General features: G+C 36.1%; 1 long non-coding RNA gene across 1 annotated transcript; it reads right to left on the reverse strand.

Moving 5' to 3' along the window:
- Positions 1–119: 119 nt before the first annotated feature.
- On the reverse strand, positions 120–3942 carry LOC135154864 (uncharacterized). The gene is made up of 4 exons (XR_010294281.1): positions 3696–3942; positions 2982–3094; positions 1002–1346; positions 120–503 (listed from the first exon to the last, which is right to left on the reverse strand). It is a non-coding gene; the product is annotated as an uncharacterized LOC135154864 (long non-coding RNA).
- Between the last annotated feature and the right edge of the window lie 4937 nt (positions 3943–8879).

The following is an 8879-nucleotide window of genomic DNA, read 5'->3' on the forward strand; positions in this document are numbered from 1 at the left end:
TTTTTTGAATGGTCCATTGAATAATTTCATTGTTTAGCTTTATGAAATAACGCATTGGCTCTGCAGTTAAAGTGTAGAAGATGAGAAAAATCAGCTCATACCCGCAGCTAATTAATCACCTGTTCATCCATTGTGACGTCAGCGCGCAGAGTGTAAACTATGCGCAGATCATAATGCGCACAAACATAAATGTAGAACGTCCTTAAGCTCCTTTTCTAGTTCTGGATGTGATGCGATGCAGCTGAGAATCTGTTCGTGATTGTTCCTGGAGGGTGTGAATCTCAGAACTTTCCGGGAGGTGTAGAAGTTGCCTTGAATGACATCAGACTGATCCTGATGGACAACGGCCACATCAGGTGGCACACGCCATTCTAGTATTGCTGGAGGCCTAGCCCACATTGATTCGCATGTGATGTCATGTTGTTTTCCGGCCGTTATAGAAATGTTGTTGAAGCAGTAAAGAGTCTTTCTTCCAGCAGTGATCAATATTCTATTCGGTGGATCTGGTGAAGAAAAGGGGAATGTTTTCATTGATTTGACTCTCTTTTGAAACTTTCTGTCGCCTTCATCTGCGATATTGAGTCATTAATATTAAAACTTTTCAAAGATCATGTAGATACTTGGGTTTTTGTCAAAGATCCGACTTGTAAACATTTAGATGAGTTCGAAGACATATACAAATCAACATATTCAACCATTCAACCCTTTATTGCTAGGTCGTTAATCTTCTAGTAATAAGGCACATTGTGACATTTTTTTTACGAATTACTCCAGTGATGTATATGTAGCATACGTAAATTAATACACAGAGATTTAATTCATATTATCTAATACACTAAAAAAAAAAAGAAGAAAAGCACTGATTCGTTCAGATTTGAACGAGAAAAATCAGCAATCCGAAGCGCAGTCACTATACACGCTCTTTAAGAGCTAAATTAGCTCTTCGTTTTTTAGAGTGTACTATATACTTGTAAATGCCTTTCAGACAATTAAATACATACCTGGTGGGAGAGGCTTCACTTGCTTGATAGCGGATCCTGAAATCTCCTCACTGCTTAATGAACAGTGGTAATCGCTAATATCGTCCTCGTTCAGATTTTTTATTGTTAAATTTCCGCTGGAATTGTCGGTTTTAAGGCTGAATTTTAATGGAAATGAAATGGAAATCACAGGACAGTAGTAAAGGGACCTCCAACAAGAATGGGATGCCACTTGGATGTCTTCACCCTTGTTCCAGACCAATTGCTTATATCTTGTTTCAGGTGTGAACAAACAGACCAGGGTGAAATCTTCGCCGATGACTGGAATAGAGTCTGTCTGGATAGACACCTCAAATGCATGGTGTCCTACATAGTTTAAGAAAAAAAATGAATTTTAGGGAACAAACTAGTGAGACTCTTAAGGTAAGATATGTTTAAATGTCATTGAAATCATAAAAGATCGACACAAAGTTCTGACTCATTTAATAATGGTTGTATGGGCGGGTATTCTGTATTTCCTCGAAAAAAAATGCTATTCAATCCACATTAATGTTGATCAATACAATGTCTAGATTTCTAAAATTGAAGCGATCATATACTAAGATCATTTATATTCTCCATGCTGAGACAGTTTCTCACTTTTTATGTTGATATTATTAGACCTAAATGATAAACTAACTTCAAGTTCAAATATAATTTCCTCCAAACCAAACAATGAATCTTGATAAAATTAAATTATATTTTCACAATTAAAGAAGATTCACAATTAAAGAACAGTTTACCAATTGTTGAAATAGAAATACAAAGAAACACGGAAATAAATTCTCCACGAATAACTGGCATTGTTCAGTTATCGGCACAAGCAATGGCAAGTATTTCCAGTATACGACGGCTGATTAAGAATGCAAAGAGAATGATAACGGGGAAAAATATGTAAACCTACAGACATGACAAATATATTCTTTGGAGTATCGGACAGTGATTTATGACATCGTAGGTCCCTTTGATATCTAGTACCGAATCGGTTTCATAACCATGAAAACAACAACATAGCTAGGTGCTATGCTAAATTAGTTGAACAAGAGCTGGCGCTCTTCCAGTAAATATGGCAAACTACTTTTGGTAAAAGAAAAAGTGGCATTGGAGGTAATCGAAGCATTGTACTAATACCAATGAAGGAACTAATATTTTTTTTACAAGAAAACAAAGCCAGCATGGCAAATTTGATTGTGCATATTTCGCATTCGCCTGTTAAAAAAAATCGTGCACATTGCGGCACTTTATATCAATAAACCTCGCGCGCACTGCGTTTCCACCAACGTACTCGTTTAGGCGCATTGTTATCGATGTGCAGTGCATGATATTTTTACACACCTTAATTTTAAAGTTAGAAAAGAACTCTTCAAAAGGAAAATAAAAAATAGAAGAATTAAAAAACAACACAAATTCGCTTATTTCACATCTACCGTAGATCAGCTGCGTATTACACTCTTTTCAAGAAAGTAACACGGAATGTATAAAGAAATGGGAGATGTGTTTTTGAAAGCCAAAAGATCATTAGTAAGGAGCACGTTTGATTAGAATTCACCTTCACCAACTTATTCTCCTATTCAAACTGTAAAGACCCAACTTGCGATTCGTAAAATAATGAATCACTCGAGGGAGCAGATCACTGATCCCCCCCTAAAAAAGGAAGCAGAGAATATAAGAAAAGTAATCATGAGAAGGTATAAGAAGTATTCGAAAAGAATTTAAACGCACCGTTTATAACACTGAAATAAATATACTTTGATAATATAGATATTTTTCCCAGTGAAAACGAAAACTTAATGGAAAAAGATTAGTATGAAATATATTACTTCAACTGCAAAAGATGAAACACAAGCAAAGTAAAGAAATTTTCCTTTTCAGAATTATGGCCACATAAAAAGCGATTGAAGGAAATTTACAGTAACATATGATCCATTGAAACATGGACAGTGTTTAAGTTCAAAAGATTACCGATTCAACTATTTGTTGAGCTTTAACTTGTCCTTGTTCTTTGTCAACAAAGATGGTTTAAGATGTCGTCTTGTTCTGGTCGACGATGAGCCGAGAAGTTGGATCAGGAATAGCTAAATTGTTTAAAGTAGAGAGTTGGTAAGGTACATTTTACAAGCAGAATTATGTTTATTACTTTTAGTAATTCATCTTGAAAAAAATATTTTAAAGGACTTAACTCCACGCATTCAGTTTTCAGAGGTTGGTACTTCGTCACCAAATCATAAATTGTAAATCTTCTAGCGCAACTCTGTTTGAAGTAGTCCTTAGTGGTATATTAAACTTAAGCAACATAGGAATCTAACTTAAGTTCTTTGTATATGCCATCTATGGCATTACCAGCATGGAAAAATTTCGACGCTCATGGATTTTAAGCATGCATGATTCAGGTAATACAGAAACAAATAAAACCGCTGACACATTTATGACAAATGGTTGAGGGCGTCTTTAGTGCCTTTAAGATTATAAACTAGATACAAACTGAGAACAGGTCTAGCGGTTCTAGAGTTTGACGTAAAATAAAGAATATCAAGAATATTATGCAGACTTCTATGTAGTCGCTGAATGCAAAACTAGACATGTACACTTTGAAGTTTTACGAATATTTTATAACCCTGCGTCACACGCTGATCTGTATTCCCCAAGTTTTTGGCAGTTTGATAATAGCATACTCACATAATACGTTTAGAACCATGCTGTCATTCACTGACCGCCTTCCGGATATTTTAGGTTGAATTGCCTGGCAAATCAAAAGTTTCCCATGATCAAACCTCGATGGTATAAGTGACAGTGTACTTGTAGTATCATAGCGATAAGCAGAATTCAGCGAAGAACGCAGAGATGATTCATCTGTCACGTTTCTCGATTCGATGTACCAATGAATGAGTGGAGTAGGGTATCCATTAAGAGTCCTGCAAGTTACGTTTGTTTCTGTACTGTCGTGGGGATCCTCTTGAATCCCAATTATGATATCATCTGGTAGGCCTTGCCAGATAAACATAAAAATTAAGTCGATAGGAATAGTACATCATTGCTTGCAGGCAAACCATAAATGTTAAATCGTTTCATATTTACTTTTCCAAAAGGGGTTACTCAGAGATAACACTAATTTCAGATTGAACTAATTAAATATGTTAAATGAAACGTTTTGACGATAACTACAGTTGTGGAATTACTCTGAGAAATTGTGAATATTATAGAATTGTAGTAAAATGTTTTAGAATTTCCCATTCTACATTGATGTTAATAATAAAAATATTGCAAGCACTATATAATATTGTCCTAATTCTAACTTACCATTAACCCTTAAACTGGCTGTAAGTGTGTCGACAAGGCCCCCATTTAGAGAAATGTAGCATTTAATGTTCTTCATGTGTTCCTTCTTCTTCGGGTGTATTATGATTCTACTCTCGGTGTCGAACAAAGTATCATCTAAATTATTACGAGTCTCTGAAATGTTTCCGTTGATGGGAATACTGGTATTGTTACCGATTAATGTCCATGATTGTTCGGTCGCGGGGAGTGAGGCAAATGTTTTACAAATGATTGAAGTTGGTGAATCTTCTTGTACGTTTAGGACTGTTTGAGGAGATTCCATTCCTCTTCCAGTTAGAAAGATCATCATTCTAGAGGGAGGAACTAAATATAAGAAGGGAGATTATACAACTGACCGATAACCTGTATTGCCATTGGTATTTTGATTCTCGTCATTTCATGTGGTTTTATTTTGGGGGGCTTTCATGAATTTCACTATGGTTTTTTGGGGACAGGCTTGACGAAGAATTTCCTTATTCATCGCGCCATGGACCCTATCACAAATCGACTGAGCACGCACGGGGCTTTTAATTCAATAATGACCACCGATATTCCTCTTCATTTGTTTATTTTCTTGAATAAGGTTTGTCAGTGATAACCTTAACCCTAAATTCCCCGGGTATTTTTATTCTTGTCATTCCGGGGGGGGGGGGGGGGGGCATTATGGCCCCTCTTAAGATCTCAGCCGCGGATTGCGCGATCACAACGAAAATTTGGATGATGGTAGATAATGACACAATCCACGCAGTTGCATTGGTAAATTTTACTGAATTCATATATTTTTATTTTATATGAATTACTTATGCTAATTTATTCGTGAAATCATACTTTTTACTCTGATTCACTAAATAAAGCTCATAGAATGTTATTTTTTGCTGAAAATATTCTTTAAAGCATTCCTAACAATGAAAACGATTCTGGGAATAAGACCTATTTCTTATGTATTATATATTTTTTTTATTTCTTATGTATTTCCTTGTTTTTTATTACTTTTAGTTTTTTATTGTTTTTTCGATGGAAATCGTTCCAGACTTAATTCTGATCATAAACAAGGCAAAATTAATGAAGTTTAATCAGTAAAAGTGGAAATAATGATACATTTATGAATTTTGGCTAAATACACAATTTGCATTGGATTTGTACATGAAATCACGTTTATGAGCAATTTTGGTGTGACATGCAGTTACATAATGTTGCGTAATGTCGTAACTGCGTACCCGGGTGTCACAGATTTGGTCTCAAAATTTGTGCGAGACTTGAAAGTAAAAAGTCAGTGAGCGGCGAGGTAAAAAAAAAATTGCGCAGCAGATATATCGCGAAAATTGTCGAGGGGGGATTTTGCCCCCCCCCCCCCGGGAGAATTAGGGTTAAAGCTTGTCCCATACGCGTGCGAGACTACTCTTTAGATATGAAATCAATCTGTATCGTGCTTTCTTAATCAGAATTGCCTACTTGATTAATCTTCCTCTGTTTCACGTTAAGAGTGCTGCAAGAGCGATTAACGGCGTTCCTCAGGGGATCAAAGAAGATTCTCTTCCGTTGCCTTAACATTATATAAAATATCCAAATGTTGGGGGAAATATGTGTAGAGAAATGTTAAATGTTTGACACTGACAAAATACCACTGTCGCCTGCCTTCCTTCGTTCTCAATCCATTAGTAGTAGGGTCCAAGATCCCTCTTTCTACAATTGCAGAAAATAGTCTACTACGATGTTGTTATATTAATGTTGTGGATTACACCAAATTCTACACATTGGCTTCATTCCAAATATTAGAACATAGTTTGATAGGATGCAGGCAAAAAATACTAGGTGATACATGCAGCATGCACAGTTTATCGAGGGGTCGTGAAAAGAAAAAAAATGTTGGCGTCAATTAATGATGGTGTCCAAACATGAGCAGATAGAAACGGGATGCAAAGCAATAAAATAGAAAATATCCCGATACCTAATTAGTGAAAAAAATATGAACAGAATATGCAGTTTCATGGCATTGGAACAGCCCTATATCTATTCACTTACAAATATATATATGTATACATACCACGAACATTTAGATATACTGAACATCGAAGGTTTTCTGGTATTTCTTGATGTGATGCGATGCATTTGATAATCTTTCCTTGGTCATTCCTGGACGGTGTGAATCTCAACGATCTTCGCGAGATGTAAGATCCGTCTTGTACGATATTATACTGATCATCAATATCAGCTGTAAAATCCTTCGTGGTATCTGGTAGTTGCCATTCAAGTATTGCAGGAGGCCTTGCCCGATATGCTTGACATGTGATCTCTGATTGATTTCGAGCTGTTACTCGTACAGAGAGGTGTTCAAAACATTTCCTAGTCCCTCTTCCATCATGTCCATCATTGATGAAAATGCTTTTTGGTGCAGCTGGTGACGGAAACAGAATAATGGACATAATGATTAAATGTCATCTGCCAATTACTTATGCAATATCTCTACTATATAATGACTTATTTCCACGATTGGAAACCACTAAGGAAAGATTATAAAAAGATTGTGTTGTGTGTTTTATTAATGAGGGAAACAAAGCAAGTCCCTCGACGGTTATTTCGTGTTTGACCGAAATACAGATTTCACTATGAACATGTAGTAATTCCTCTTTTTTATTCTTACCATATGTTCAGTCATATATGAACTACAATACATCAATTCATCGTGAATGTGTTTTTTGTATTATCCCGCAGAAATTACAAAACACAATATTTTATGTTTAAAGGCCATATTATAATGTCCGAACATACCTGGTATCAACGGCCTCACTTGCTTGCTAGCTGATCCAACACTCACTGTCCAATGCGTGTTTCTTAATGAGCAGTGGTACCTATCTCCATCATTTTCGTCAAGCCTTTTTATGGTTAAATTTCCAGTGGAAGTATCGGCTAAAAAGCTGAATTTCGATGGCGAAGGAATTTCATATGTGCAGTCACCATTCTTCAAACATGAATGAGAGGCCACCTGGATGCTGCCCTTGGTCCAAATCACTAGCCGATATCTTGTTTTAGGTCTGAACGAACACCCCATGGTGAAATCTTCGCCGATGACTGGAAGAGAGTCTGTCTGGATAGACACTTCAAAGGCATGGTTTCCTATATGGGTTAAAGAACACGGAATTTGAAGGAATATTGGAAAAAAATTGTAACCCTGCATTTTTTAGATTCCATGGGCTAACGTATGGAACGGCTATGTATGCAACTCTCGCTTTAAAGGAGAAAAAAATACAGAGCTACAGTGTATAACGATTTACATGCATATATTTTACTTTTACTAGGAAAAAAGTCCTGTGATGATGAGAGCGACGTTGTTATTTCTTCTAATATTTACACTTTTTTATACATCCAGATAAACAAAAACATCTTTATTATCTGGAAATGCCTGAATTAGGCCCAGGCCTATATTACCTGATATGCTTACGGCTGCCCCTCACAAGTTTGCAAGCAATTATTTTCTTTGTCGAATTAATTAACGCCCAATAGTTATATATTCTCAAGTTCCCATCTCAAATAACGCTAAAAAAGTAAGAACTGAATAGATTTACCGAAGTTTGCAATGATTAGGCCAAGAAACAGGATAATAATGGCTCCACGATTGACCATCATTGTTTAGTCAGCAGCACGGTTGTGATAAATCTATGCAGTATATGATGAAGAATACAAACACAATGAGAAAATGGAAAATGGTGAAACTGATATACCGTACACTCTGGAGTAAAAATGATAAATTACTTCTTATTAAGCGCATTATCAAAAGTTACAAAGTATTGGTCGGTAATTTATGATATTTTAGTCATTGCAATGTCTAATATAATAGCGGATCGGTTTCACAATCTTGAAAGAAATGCAAATGAAGGTACCGTGCTAAATTGGTTGAACAAGAGATGGTGCTCTTCCTGAGAGCGACCATGGTAAAATACTTGTTGATGATTCGGCTTTGAGGTAATCGAAGCATTGGGTTCGTTTTGATAAATATAGGCTACATATATTTTTTTCATTTTATTTGCTAAGGATTCAACTTCTTCCCCTTTGCTATCCCCTATTGTTATGCGCAATTAAGACGTGGGACTGAGTAGACCATTGGTAGGCTCAACTGCACTCTACCTGGCTTAACAAGGTGGAAAATTTTTGCATTCGGTGGGTTGCCTTACCAAGAAAGGCTTCACTATCTACTCAGAAGTAAAAAAGGGAGGACCTATGGGTCAATTGGTTCACAAATGCTGTTCAAAATTGAGGTTTTAGCCTTTACTTTAAGGCAGATAGCGCTACATACTCCATGTCAGAGCATCAAGAACATCACTGCTGACAATGGAGGCCTTTCTGATGAATTCATTCTTAGTCACAGATGTCAAACTGTAGGGGGTTGTATTGGATTACTGTTCATTTTTTTGCATTTTGCTTGTGTCGTTGAGAAAGTCAAGGTCATAAAAGGACAATTGAATTGTAGAGAAAAATATTATTAAACTATCTCCAATTTAATCTATGTCATGTTCATGATGTGTCCAAAACTACTTTTAATGTGATTAA

Source organism: Lytechinus pictus, chromosome 8 (genome assembly GCF_037042905.1).
Source record: "Lytechinus pictus isolate F3 Inbred chromosome 8, Lp3.0, whole genome shotgun sequence".
Taxonomy (NCBI): domain Eukaryota; kingdom Metazoa; phylum Echinodermata; class Echinoidea; order Temnopleuroida; family Toxopneustidae; genus Lytechinus; species Lytechinus pictus.